Genomic DNA, 15,137 nt, shown 5'->3' with positions numbered 1-15,137 from the left:
TAGACTGATCTCTTGGTGAGAGTCATAGAAATAGAAATTGTTTCAGGTGCATCTTGGATCTCAAGAAATTTGCATACACTTTTATATTTCCCTTCCTTGTCAATCACTCCTCTAACTGAAGAGTAAACAAAGTTCTTGGTCATATTATTTTATGCAATCTGGGCATTGATCCAAAGCCCAGATGATCAAAGTCGTTAGATTTTTTTAGGCGTTTTGCTTCTTAGATATTGTTTAGTTCTGACATAATCCCATAGATAACTCCATTAATGGTGAGTGAAGAGCCATTACACAATTACTCTTACTTCCTTGGGTTAGATTTTAGAAAATCATTCTTAAGTGTGACTGATGAAAGACTCTTCAATCTGACTAACTGTAGATTATTTATTCTTGAAGAATCTGGCCTTTCTTCCTAAAGTTATAGTCTTAGGAGCTATAACTTTTAGGTACTGTTTCCTGCCTAACTTTTATAGAGAAGACACCTGATCTTAGATGTCATAAAATGTTATTGTTTAAGCTTAGCTCCTCCAAGAATTTCATTTCATTTTAGTATAGCACTACTAAGTAGTACTGATCAAGTAGTTTAATGTTGGTCATTGAGAGGCATCTAGTTAATAATACCTCTCTTTATTTGCTATGTTTAAGCATACTAAAAATTAAAACCAAGGAGTAACAGAAGGGGACCAAAATAAAACATTTATTATTTACAAATTAGGGTACAAAAGCCCCATCTGCTGACTAAATCCTAGAATTTAGCAATAACCTTAGTCACAGGCAGTGCCAAACCAGATCTGGCTGACCCTGGTGGAGCGGTGTAAACATCTTATTCCCTGAGGCCTCTAGCTCCTTAGAGGAAGAAGTTGATACTACTACTTATATACTTATATAAATATATACTCTCTTCTATTTTTCTAAGCTTTGTTGAAGTTCTCACTTTGTTCATTCTTCTCCCAAGCTCAGTGGGCATCTTTATGACCATTATTTTGAACTCTTTATCAGTTAAATCACTTATCTCTGTTTCATTAAGGTCTCTTTCTGAGGTTTTATCTTATTGCTTCCTTTGAAAGACATTCTTCTGTTTCTTCATTTTCCTTGACTTGCTGTGTTGGTTTCTGTCCGTTAAATAAAATAGCCATCTCTCCCAGTTAAAGATGTGGTCTTATATAGGAGATGAACCTTATTGTTCAACTCTGCCCCTAGTTCTTAGTTGCCTCTCAGACTTTGTGATTGTCTGAGCAGCTTTTTTTTTTTTTTGGCTCCCAGTAATTGAGGGTGTGCCAAGACCTGTTAGTGTCCCAAAACGGACGATCTCGGTCAGCACCTGAATTCAGGCTGGTTGGAAGCCAGACCCTCAGGCATCAGGGTTTGAAGTACACAAATGTGTACAGTCCTGTGGGATCACAAACGTAAGTCAGCCCCACTGTCCACCAGAGCCAGATGGTCTAGAGGTATACCCTGGGTGACAGTCGCAAAAATTGAGGCACCAGATGAGTATGCAAGCTCCTTTCCTGGAGATACCAGTGACTTAGAGTAAGGCAGAGGGAATGTGCGAAGATGGCAGTCACTGGCCTCTGTCCACACAGAGCAGCAGCACCTCAGTAAGCCTCTAGGTGTGTGTCACACCAGAAACCTACCACTACTCTGAAGCTTTAGGACAAGCAGAGAGGGTTTTTACACAGAAAGACTGGGGTTGTGTTTCGGTCTGCCATCTCCGTTGAGCCCTATAGTGGTAGTCAGCCAGGAACTGTCTCTAATTGCTATAGTCCCATGGCACCCGGAATGCGAGCCTTACTGGCTACCAGAACCAGGCAATCAGTGAGCATCCCCTGGGCAGAAACCACAAAAATCAGAGCACCAGATGTGTGTACAAGGTTCCCTCTGGGAGATTACTGGTGCTCTGAAGTGAGGCAGAGGAAGAGTGCAAACGATGGCACTTACTTCCTCTCCCTGAAGTATATTTCAGATGTGTGTTGAACTAGATGCTTGCCCCTCCTTCTTGGGAGGAGGTGAGTTAGTATCTTTCTGTCTTGAACCAGTATCTCAACTGAGTTAAATTTGAGGCCAAAGTTTCTTTTTATAATGGTAAGCACTTTTTCTATCATTAGTCATTTTTTATGAATATAAGGCAAAGATTCAGTGAAGTAAAAATGCATAAACATTGATGTTTGGGAATAAGTGGAATGGTAATAACTGGAACAACAATTAAGTACTAAGTCCATCTTCTTTCTGAAGACAGATCTGGGGACTTCCCTGGAGGTCCAGTGAAGGGGGTGCAGGTTCGATCCCTGGTCGGGGAACTAAGATCCCACGTGCTGTGCGGTGTGGCCAAAAAAATAATAATAATTAAAAAAGTAAAAATAAAAAATAAAGACAGATTTGGTAGGTCAGTGTATTGTATGAAAGTCAAGGTCTGTCTGGTCAAATGTAGCTTGTTCAAAAATAGTTTCTTGGTGTACCTAAGAGGATACCAGTTGGCATGTCATTGGGGAAGGGAATGAAGGAGGCTCCAATATTGTGGATATTCAGTGGTACATCCATTTTAGGCATCAGATAGTACTATATGGGTAATTCGTACTCCTTTCTGCAATGTTTACTTCAGATTTATCTTCTTGATTTCATTTGTCATGACGTTGGACAATTTGAAATTACCTGTACATGGAAAGGTCAGTATATGTCCTTAATTTAGAAGAAAAAAAAATACTGTAACAAAAAGGTCAGAACTTTATATTGTAAATGACAGATTTTCCAAAATATAAAATTCCCTGAAAGAAATGTAAATTAGGGTTAGAATTTGGCATTTGGAAAGTAAAATGTTAAATGAATATATGTAGCAGCAGAATAAAAGAGAAATATTAAATTTCAGAAGCGAAGGAGAAAAGTAATAAGATATGATCACTGGGGTGTAAAGCTCAAATCAGAATTTAGATACAGTTGAAGATGAATTATTTTTGCTTTTTTCTAGAGCTGTGTTATCCAAAATATTAGTCACTAGCCACACAGCTTTTGAGCACTTGAAATGTGGCTAGTTTGTTTGAGATGTGCTGTAAGTGTAAAATACACAACCAGATTTTGAAAACTTAGCATGAAAAAAAGAATGTGAAATATATTATTAATAATGACTTTTATATGAATGTTCATGTTGAAATGATAGTTGGTTATGTTTGGTTAAGTAAAATACATTTATTAAAATGAATATATCCCATTTCTCTTTACTTTTTTTTTTCTTTTAACATCTTTTAACATCTTTTTTTTCTTTTAACATCTCTTTACTTTTTTTTTTCTTTTAACATCTTAATTGCTTTACAATGGTGTGTTAGTTTCTGCTTTATAACAAAGTGAATCAGTTATACATATACATATGTTCCCATATCTCTTCCCTCTTGCGTCTCCCTCCCTCCCACCCTCCCTATCCCACCCCTCCAGGCGGTCACAAAGCACCGAGCCGATATCCCTGTGCCATGCGGCTGCTTCCCACTAGCTATCTACCTTACGTTTGTTAGTGTGTCTATGTCCATGACACTCTCTTGCCCTGTCACAGCTCACCCTTCCCCCTCCCCATATCCACAAGTCTGTTTTCCAGTAGGTCTGTGTCTTTATTCCTGTCTTACCCCTAGGTTCTTCATGACATTTTTTTTTCTTCTTAAATTTCATATATATGTGTTAGCATACGGTATTTGTCTTTTTCTTTCTGACTTACTTCACTCTGTATGACAGACTCTAGGTCTATCCACCTCATTAAAAATAGCTCAATTTCGTTTCTTTTTATGGCTGAGTAATATTCCATTGTATATATGTGCCACATCTTCTTTATCCATTCATCCGATGATGGGCACTTAGGTTGTTTCCATCTCCGGGCTATTGTAAATAGAGCTGCAATACTTAAAATTATATATTTGCCTTGCATTTTATTACTGCCAGACAACACTGATTTATAGAGATCAAATTAAATATAGCCTTGAACAATCAAAAGATGATAGGATGTTTTTAAAAAATTACAGTGAATTTTGCATATCAGGTGGTATTCATCATTTACTGCTTAAAACATGAGAATGAAACAGTTGAAAAGAATATTTGTAACTTATAAACTCACTGAGACAGTAAGCAGAGGAAGTACAAACAGGAAATAATTCTTTTAGATTAATGTCACTAAGAAAGGTAGTAGAAATGGCGTGTATTCAGTATACTAATTCCTTCAAAAAGATATTAAGAATTAATATCAAGGATCAGAGTTTATAGAGGAAGGAAGTACATTTAGAAAGTATCTAAATCAGTGGTTCTCAAGCTTTTAAGCTCCTTGAGGTACTGAATTTATAATTTACTTGATTATATCAAACTTGACTATATTAGAAATGAAGCTATATAATAATTTCCCTGCCTTCATGCTCAGAGTAGGTATATATCTCTGTAACAGTGCCTGAAAGTGAGAGGAGACAAATCCTAGTGCTAGTTGTTACTATGGGATGGACCTGAGGCTCACCATTAAGTTGGTGAGGAGGTATTCTCTTCTGGAAGAGTTAGAAACAACCAGAGCACCATTCAGGCAGCTGTCTATGAACCATCTTCCCTGGAAGCAGTCTGCACCCCTCTCCCCAAGTCTTCCTAATTACCAGGCAGTAAAATAGAGGACCATTTGTTGCCTGATTGGCCATACAATTTGGTCAGAGAATTTGCTACCAGTACCCACAGACTTATATAATTGTATAAATTGAACTTTCAAATTGTATAAATTGAACCATAAGGCCCTCATATTTTTTCTTTAAGAGAGCCATGTCTCTATCAGCATCCCATCTTTCTCTCCAAAATCGCAGTGCATTTGAGATTTTTAACTTTCCCATAAACTAGCAAGTTAGCCTGCCATAGTTTCATAGATGCTGGTAAAAGACATGAGACTCTTGGGTCAGAAACAAAGGACAGTTTATTACAGCAGTAATATTAGCTAGAGTATCAACATTTGGACCAATTCCCAGTGTCCCAGTTCCCACAGTGTAATATGGAGATGACCAGAAAGCTTGGCTGACCTTGCTCAGGAGAGAGAGCTTATGTTCATGCCACTGGACAGTAAAAAAAGCCTGCCTTTTGCTGTGGAGGGAGACAGTTTACCTTCCACAGTTGTTTGCTTTAAAAACACCTTGAAGTAGTAGTCTAGAACACATTAGTGCTTCTGCTAGAAAGATGTGCAGAAATGAAAGAGTCCTTAAGATAATTGTCTCCCTGCAAGTTAATGTTCAGGTATCACAGTAATACTGGTGTCATAATGAGTGTGATTCAACTGAAAGCACTTCAGTTTCTTTCAGGGTTATGAGAATATAATGGATAATGTCAATTATTTGTTGCCAGTGGTTATTATTGACATTACCTGTGACGGACCTATTTGAAGTAGTCTTCAATTCCATTTTTACCTTCTGTTCTCTGAAAGGAAAGATAATTTTAGTTGCATATCACATATTTCTTGATTCTTAAAGTTTCTACACAGTTATCAAGCCCTCAGTCCACTAGAATTTAGCCTTTCCCTTGAGATATCAATGAGATTGTTACTTGACTGACAGAATTTTTTCTTAGAATATGAGTTCATATATACTGAGCATCTCTACAGGAAGAAACTCTTCCTAGAAGTTTTTTTTTTTTTTTTTTTAAGGCTTTTTTTTTTGGATGTTGGGGGTAGGAGTTTATTAATTAATTAATTAATTTTTGCTGTGTTGGGTCTTCGTTTCCGTGCGAGGGCTTTCTCTAGTTGTGGCAAGTGGGGGCCACTCTTCATCGCGGTGCGCGGGCCTCTCACTGTCACGGCCTCTCCTGTTGCGGAGCACAGGCTTCAGATGCACAGGCTCAGTAGTTGTGGCTCACGGGCCTAGTTGCTCTGCGGCATGTGGGATCCTCCCAGACCACGGCTCGAACCCGTGTCCCCTGCATTAGCAGGCAGATTCTCAACCACTGCGCCACCAGGGAAGGCCCAGAAGTTTTTGTTTTAGATAGAATATTTAATAAACTTTCATCTAGAATCTTAAAGGACAAGGATATTTTCAGAAACTATCCTAAGTGACAATCCCAGTTGGAAGACCTTTTATCAGACAACCTATGGCTCTTTTCTTTCTTTATTCAGCAGCCTTTTCCCCAGGATGATTGCCCCTCACACACCAGATAAGGGAAATTCCCTTATCTGGGAATTTATAGATACTTGACAGTAATTTATTATTGTCAATTTATAGATACTTGACAATAAATGTAGTTTGTTTGTTTGTTATTATGGACAATAAGCCTAACACAGGAATACAATTAGCCTGATTTGTGACAAGGATAATACTACAATATAGTGGGGAAAAAGATGGTCAAAATAAATGGCTCTTAGTCTGTTAGATATCCATAGGAAAAATAATTTATTGACATTTACATCACACCATATGCAAAAATCAATTACAGATGGATTGCATGTCTAAACATGAAACAGTAATTTAATAAAGCATATAGAGGAAAACAGACATTTTTGCGGCGCAGGTAGAGATCATTTGAACAGGACATGTAAAACACTAACTGTAAAAAAAAGATGTTCAGTTGGATCAAAATTAAAAACATTAAAAACATCTGTTTATCAAAAGATGCCATTATGAGAGTGAAAAAGGAAACTCTTGCAATGAGAAGATATTTGTAATACACGTGTTTGACAAATGGTTCATATCTGGAACAGGGTCAGTAACCGTACTGGTTACCTACAGCCACCTGATTGGTAAAAAAGTTTTATTGGAACACAACCATAGACATTTATTTGTATATTGTCTGTGGCTTCTAATATACTACATCAAGAGAGTTGAATAGTTTTAACAGAGACCATATGGCCTTTAGGCCTGAAATATTTGCCATCTGGCCCTTTGAGTAAAAGTTTGCTGATCCCTTCTTTAGACAGTACTATACTGGCTTGATTCTGTAGCTATGTAGCGAGTCTTGATTTCAGATAGGGTTAGTCTTGATCTCTTTTTTATTTTCCTAAATTGGTTTTGTTTTTGTAAAAACTTTACAATCGGCTTTTCAATTTGTACAAAAACATCTGCTGGGATTGTCATTGGGATTGTGTTTAATTTGTAGGTCAACTTGAGGAGAATTGATATCTTAATAATACTGAGTTGTGTCACTCATGAACATTGTATGTCTCTGTTTATTTAGGTTTCCCTTAATGTTTCCTAGCAATATTTTGAAGCTTTTAGTGTTAAGTTTAACACCAGTATTTCATATTTTGGAAGCTGTTGTAATTAGTATATTTTTTTAATTCCCAATTTGTTTTGTCTTTTACACAGAAATAAGGTTGAGTGACTTTATATTGTAACTTATAAATTCTTGTTCCAGTGCTTTTTTGTAGATACGTCAGTATGTTTATGTACAGGATAATGCCTGTGAATTAAGATAGTTAACATTTCTTTTCAGTCAGTACACCTTTTATTTCTTTGTCTTGTCTTATTGTACTAGGTAGGACATCAGATGCAGCATTGAATTTCATTGATGGGAGCAGAAATCCTTGTCTTATTCCTAGTCTTAGGAAGAAGGATTGAGTGGTTTACCATCAAATACGACGTTAGTTCTAGGGCTTACGTGTATGTTAGGTTGAGGAACTCACTTATAGTCTAGTTTGCTGAGATTTTTATCTTTTTAATCGTGAATGTGTGTTGAATTTAAGTGCTTTTTGGGGCATTTGCTTGATTATATGGATTTTCTTCTTTCTGTTAATATGTTCAGTTTTATCATTTAATTACAAAATTGTAACATGAGCATTATTTTAAGGATTTTTATTTCTATATTCATAAGGGATATTAATCTATGGTTTTCCTGTAACTTCTTCTTTAGATAACAGTAATGCTGTCCTCATACTATGAATTGAGAGGTTTATTTTCTGAAAGAGTTTGTATAGGGTAGATATTATTTGCTCCTTAAATGTTTGGTAAAATTTATCACTGAAATTACCTGTGCTTGGAGATTTTTTGTGGGAAGGGTTTTAGTTACGAATTTAGCTTTGTTAGTAGATACAGAGCCATTCCGATTTTCTCTTTCTTCTTTAGCTTGTGTTGATCGTTGTTGTCCTTCAGGATATTAATCCATTCCATCCAAGTTGTTGAATTATTGCAGAAGTCCTCCAGAATACTCTCTCATTGTCTTTTTAATGTTTGTAGGATTGTAGTAATGGCCCCTCTATTTACCAATTATGGGTTTAATTTACTCCTCTTTTTCTAGTTTCTTAGGTGGAAACATAGGTAATTGATTTGTAGCACCTCTCCTCTGATAAATGCATCTAGAGCTATAGATTTCCATCAAAGTATCACTTAACCTTCATTCCATATATGTCATTTTATTTCAGCTTAACATATTTTCTAATATCCTTTGAGATTTCTTCTTTGACCCATGCTTATTTATAAGGTGGTGTTTTAATTTCCAATTATGTAGGGATTTTTGTGATGTGTGTGTGTGTATACAGGTTTTTTTTTTTTAACTGATTTCTCCTTTAACTTCATTGTGGTTAGGGATAACCAGTCTTTTAAAATTTATGCACACTTGTTTATAGCCGAGTACATACACGGTCTCTGTAGGTATTTTTTCCATATATACTTGAAAATATGTATATGCTGTGGTTGGGTAACCTCAATTTCTGTTTGGTCAAGTTGTATTAGGTTCAATAGCTGAGGTTTTTTTTTTAAAAATTTTTATTTTATATTGGTGTATAATTGATTTTCAGTGTTTTGTGTTAGTTTCAGGTGTACAGCAAAGTGATTCAGTTACACACATACATGTGTCTATTTTTCAAATTCTTTTCCCATTTAGGTTATTATAGAATATTGAGTACAGTTCCCTGTGCTATACAGTAGGTCCTTGTTGGTTATCTATTTTAAATATAGTAGTGTGTATATGTTAATCCCAAACTTCCAATTTATCCCTCCCCCCCCAACCTTTCCCCTTTGGTAAACATAAGTTTGTGAGTCTGTTTCTGTTTTGTAAATAAGTTCACTTGTATCATTTTTTTAGATTCCACATATAAGTGATATCATATGATATTTGTCTTTCTGTGTCTGACCTACTTCACTTAGTATGATAATCCCCAGGTCCATCCATGTTGCTGCAAATGGCATTTCATTCTTTTTAATGGGTGAGTAATATTCCATTGTATATATGTACCACATTTTCTTTATCCATTCATCTGTCAGTGGACATTTAGGTTGCTTCCATATATTGGCTATTGTAAACAACAGTGCAATGAACATTAGGGTGCACGTATCCTTTCGAACCATGGTTTTCTCTGGATATACCCAGGAAAGTGGGATTGCTGGATCATACGATAGCTCTATTTTTAGTTTTTTAAGGAACTTCCATACTGTTCTTCATAGTGGCTATACCAACTTACATTCCCACCAACAGTGTAGGAGGGCTCCCGTTTCTCCACACCCTCTACAGCATTTATTATTTGTAGACTTTTTGATGATGGCCATTCTGACTGGTGTGAGGTTGACACCTCATTGTAGTTTGATTTGTATTTCTCTAATAACTAGCAATATTGAGCATCTTTTCATGTGCCTCTTAGCCATCTGGATGTCTTTTTTTTTTTTCTTTTCTTTTTTGGCTGTACCGCATGGCTTGTGGGACCTTAGTTTCCTGACCACAGATTGAACCCAGGCCCCCAGCAGTGGAAGTGCCAAGTCCTAACCACTGTACCACCAGGGAATTCTCTGTATGTCTTCTTTGGAGAAATGTCTATTTAGATCTTCTGCCCATTTTTTGATTGGGTTGTTTTTTTGATATTGAGCCACATGAGCTGTTTGTAAATTTTGGAGATTAATCCCTTGTCGGTTGCATCGTTTGCAAATATTTTCTCCCATTCTCTGAGCTGTCTTTTCGTTTTGTTTATGGTTTCCTTTGCTGTGAAAAAGTTTTTGAGTTTAATTAGGTCCCGTTTGTTTATTTTTGTTTTTATTTCCATTACTCTAGGAGATGTATCAAAAAAGATATTGCTGCAATTTATGTCAAAGAGTGTTCTGCCTACGTTTTCCTCTGAGAGTTTTACAGTATCCAGTCTTACATTTAGGTCTTCAATCCATTTTGAGTTTATTTTTGTGTATGGTGTTAAGGAATGTTCTGATTTCATTCTTTTACATGTAGCTGTCCAGTTTTCCCAGCACCACTTTTTGAAGAGACTGTCTTTTCTCCATTGTATATTCTTGTCTCCTTTGTTGTGGATTAATTGACCATAGGTGCGTGGGTTTATTTCTGGGCTTTGGTATATCTTTCCATCTGTTTGTGTCATCTTCAGTTTCTTTCATCAGTGTCATAGTTTTCTGAGTACAGGTCTTTTATCTCCTTAGGTAGGTATATTCCTAGGTATTTTATTCTTTTTGATGCAAAGGTAAGTGGTATTGTTTAATTTCTCTTTCCGATCCTTCTTTGTTAGTGTGTAGAAATGCAACAGATTTCTGTGTATTAATTTTGTATCCTGCAACTTTACCGAATTCATGGATGAGCTCTAGTAGTTTTCTGGTAGCATCTTTAGAATTTTCTATGTATAGTATCATGTCATCTGCAAACAGTGACAATTTTACTTCTTTTCCAATTTGGATTTCTTTTATTTCTTTTTCTTTTCTGATTGCCATGGCTAGGACTTGCAAAACTACGTTGAATAAAAGTGGAAAGAGTGGACATCCTTGTCTTGTTCCTGATCATAGAGGAAATTCTTTCAGCTTTTCACCATTGGGTATTGATATTAACTGTAGGTTTGTCATTTATGGCCTTTATTATGTTGAGGCATGTTCCCTCTGTGCCCACTTTCTGGAGAGATTTTATCATAAATGGGTGTTGAATTTTGTCAAAAGCTTTTTCTGCATCTACAGAGATGATCATATGGTTTTTATTCTTCAATTTGTTATTTTGGTTTATCACACTGATTGATTTGCAGATATTGAAAACTCCTTGCATCCCTGGGATAAATCCCACTTGGTCATGGTGTATTATCCTATTAATGTATTGTTTCTAGTTGTGGCCTTTTCTTTTCCACCTAGAGAAGTTCCTTTAGCATTTGTTGCAAAGCTGGTCTGGTGGTCTTGACTTCTGTTAGCTTTTGCTTGTTTGTAAAGCTTTTGACATCTCTATCAAGTCTGAATGAGAGCCTTGCTGGGTAGAGTGTTCTTGGCTGTATGTTCTTCCCTTTCATCACTTTATCGTGGCACTCCCTTCTGGCCTGCAGAGTTTCTGCTGAGAAATCAGCTGATAACCTTATGGGACTTCTCTTTTACATTATTTGTTGCTTTTCCCTTGTTGCTTTTAATTTTTTTTCTGTTTTTAATTTTTGTCAGTTTGATTATTATGTGTCTCAGTAAGTTCCTTCTTGGGTTTATCCTGCCTGGGACTCTCTGTGCTTCCTGGACTTGGGTGACTGTTTCCTTTCCCATGTTAGTGAAGTTTCCAGATATTATCTCTTCAAATATCTTCTCAGGTTCTTTTTCTCTCTTCTCCTTTTGAGACCCCTATAATGTGAATGTTTGTGAGTTTAATGTTGTCCCATAGTTCTGTTCGACTGTCCTCAGTTTTTCTTTATTCTGGTCTGTGGCAGTGATTACCACTGTTCCGTCTTCAAGCTCACTTATCCGTTCTTCTGCCTCATTTATTCTGCTACAGATTACTTCTATTGTATTTTTAATTTCAGTTATTGTATTGTTCATCTCTGTTCTTTATATTTTTTAGCTCTTTGGTAAACATTTCTTGTATCTTCTTGGTCTGTGCCTCCATTCTTTTTCTGATATTTTGGATCATCTTTACTGTCATTATTCTGAATTCTTTTTGGGGTTGACTGTCTCCACTTCACTTAGTTGTTCTTCTGGGGTTTTATCTTGTTCCTTTGTCTGGGACATATTCCTCTGCCGTCTCATTTTATCTAAATTCTTGTGATTGTGGTTTCCATTCTGTAGGCTGCAGGGTTGTAGTTTTTCTTGCTTCTGCTGTCTGCCCCCATCTCGTTGTGCCTTCTTCTTTGTCTTTGGATGTAGGATATCATTTTTGGTAGGTTCCAGTGGTTTTTTTGTTGATGGTTGTTCAGCAGTTATTTTGGTGTTTTTGTGAGAGGAGGTGAGCTTACATCCTCTACTCCACCATCTTGTCTCCACCCAACATTTGACACTCTTGAGCCTCTGAATTCACAGGGGCAGGTGGTCCTCATGGTTGCTGCCGAGTCAGCAGAGTTTGTGGCTGCAGCTCTGCCTCCTCTCAGTTAGTTGAACTTTTAATATCCCTTTTGTCCTTCTCTCTACTTACTACAGTTTCCAGGTGAGGAGGGTTACAATCTTCAACTGTAATTGTGAATTTTAAAGTTTCTCCTTTTAATTTTTAGTCTTGTCAGTCTTCATTCAAGTATTTTGAAGCTGTATAATATTAGGAGCATACACATTTAAGATTTTTTTGTTCTCTAGATGAACTGACCCTTTTATCATTATGAAATGCCTGTTTTTATCTCTGGCTAATACTCCTTGTCATGAAACATACTCTGTTTGATATTAGTGTAACCACAACAGCTTTCTTGTGATTAGTATTTATAGGATTAAATTTTTTCCATCCTTAACCTGCAACACGTCTTAATATTTAAAACATGTTTATTAGTTATCTGTTGCTATATAACCAGTTATCCCAGAACTTAGTGATTTAAAACAGAAACATTTATTATCTCATACTTTTGTGGGTCGGGAATTTGAAAGGCATTTAGCTTGGTGGTTTGGGTTCAGGATATTTCTTACGGTTGTACTCAAGGTGTTGGCCTGGGCTGTAGTCATCTGAAGCTTGACAGGGGCTTCAGGATCCACTTACAAGCTCACTCACGTGGGTGTCGGCAGGAAACCTCAGCTTCTAGCCATGTGAGCCCCTTCATAAGGTTGCTCATGACATGGCCACTGCCTTCCCTTAGAGTGAGTGATCTGAGGAGGGTTGTGGGGAGAACAGAAGTGACCAAGATGGAAATTGTAATGTTTTCTATAACTAGATCTTGGTAGTGATATACTGTTATTTCTTCTATTCTGTTGGCCACACAGGCCCACCCTAGTACATTGTGAGTGGGGAAGACATAAGGCTGTGAATAAAAGAAGGCAGGGATCAAAGGGTGCCACTTTGGTAGCTGGCTATCATAGCCACTGATATGGGCATTGGGGGCACTGGCATACCCATTGTTGCCAATGATTTATGGCCTTCTCACATGCAAAATAGGTACCCTGCAAAGGTCTCTTAAAGTCATATTCTAATATAGCATTCACTCAAAGGCAAGTATATCATCACCTAAATCTTGTCCAGGTATAGATGAGGATCCTTTAAGGACAGCTCCTTGGGTACAGTTGCTCTTGATCTATAGCCCTGTGAACTAAAAGACTAGTTATCTGCACCAGTATATCCAATATAACATGATGGGATAAGCATAGGATTATCACTGTACACATTTCTGTACAAAAGGGGGAATATGGAAGGTACACAGGGGTGACAGGTCCAAAGCAATTCCAAAATCTAGCCAGGCAAAATGTTGGAAGTTTCTCAAGTAAGACTCAACCCTACTCTTATTTGGAAGTGTTTCTCCCTGGCTCTTGGTTCTTTCTTCTGCCCTCTGGGCTCTTGATTCCACCCTTTAGGTCATCTTTCCTTATTCCTGAGAGATTACAGGCATACCTCGTTTTATTGTGCTTTACTTCATTGCACTTCGCAGATATTGCAGTTTTTACAAATTGAAGGTTTATGGCAACCCTGTGTTGAGAAGTATCCTCTAGTTGACTGTTGGCTCTTTTTTTTAGTAACATGCTTAATTGAGGTGGTATTTTAGAACTGACAACTTAAGATTCAGCGTCTGAATTCCTCAGTTTTGATATGCACATGCTTCTGGCCAGGGCAGTAACTATTCCTGGGTGAAGATTGGTGGTTGGGAAGAAGATGGTAGCTATAGAAACTGGCACCTGGAGCTTCCAACAAGCACTGTACAAGCTACCACTATAGTACAAATCTAACCATGGCTGGTGTTCCAAAAAGCCTAAATTTGTCAATACAAGCATACCTCACTTTATTATGCTTTGCTTTGTTGTTCTCAGATATTGCATGTTTTTGTTTTTACAAATTGTAGGTTTGTCACAAGTGTGTGTCAAGCAAGTCTATCAGCAACTTTTTTCCAACAGCGTTTGCTCACCTTGTCTTTCTTTGTCACATTTTGGTGATTCTCACAGTATTTCAGATTTTTCATTATTACGTTTGTTATGGTGATGTGTGATCAGTGATCTTTAACGTTAGCATTGTAACTGTTTTGGGGCACCCACAAACCATGCCCATATCAGATGGCAAACTTAAGAGATAAAGGTGTGTGTTCTGATTGCTCTGCTGATTAGCAGATTAGTGTTTACTGTTCCCCCATCTCTCCCTCTGCTTGGGCCTCCCTATTCTCTGAGACACAATAATATTGAAATTAGGCCAATTAATAACCCTACAGGAGCATCTAAGTGTTCAAGTGAAAGGAAAAATTGCATGTCTATCACTTTAAATCAAAAGCTCGAAATGATTAAGCTAAGTAAGGAAGGCATGTCGAAAGCCAAGATAATCTAAAAGCTAGGCCTCTTGTGCCAGTTAGCCAAGTTGTGAACACAACAAAATGTTCTTGAAGGAAATTAAAAGTACTACTCCAGTGAACACATGAATGGATGTCTAATTATAGTCTAATGGAAGTCCAATTCTCCAGTCTAATTACATGGAGAAAGTTTTAGTGGTCTGGATAGAAGATAAGACCAGTGACAACATTCCCTTAAACCAAAACCTAATCCAAAGCAAGGCCCTACTTTTCTTCAATTCCATAAAGGCTGAGAAAGATGAGGAAGCTGCAGAAGAAAAGTTTGAAACTAGTAGAGATTAGTTCATTAGGTTTAAGGAAAGAAGCCATCTCCATAACATAAAAATGCAAGGTGAAGAAGCAAGTGCTGATGTAGAAGCTGTAGCAAGTTACCCAGCTAAACATTACACAACAGATTTTCAAGGTGAAACAGCCTTATATGGGAAGAAGATAGCTAGAGAGTAGTCAATGCCTGGCTTCAAAGGATAGGCTGACTCTCTTGTTAGGGTGAATGCAGATGGTGACTTTAAGTTGAAGCCAGTGTTTATTTACCATTCCCAAA

General features: G+C 37.1%; 1 protein-coding gene across 2 annotated transcripts in view; it reads left to right on the top strand.

Moving 5' to 3' along the window:
- NUDCD1 (NudC domain containing 1) overlaps positions 1–15,137 on the top strand; it is a 93,784-nt gene that overhangs the window by 53,846 nt on the left and 24,801 nt on the right. The window lies entirely within an intron of this gene.

Source organism: Tursiops truncatus, chromosome 17, assembly GCF_011762595.2.
Source record: "Tursiops truncatus isolate mTurTru1 chromosome 17, mTurTru1.mat.Y, whole genome shotgun sequence".
NCBI lineage: Eukaryota > Metazoa > Chordata > Mammalia > Artiodactyla > Delphinidae > Tursiops > Tursiops truncatus.
This window is presented reverse-complemented; position numbering and strand designations above follow the sequence as displayed.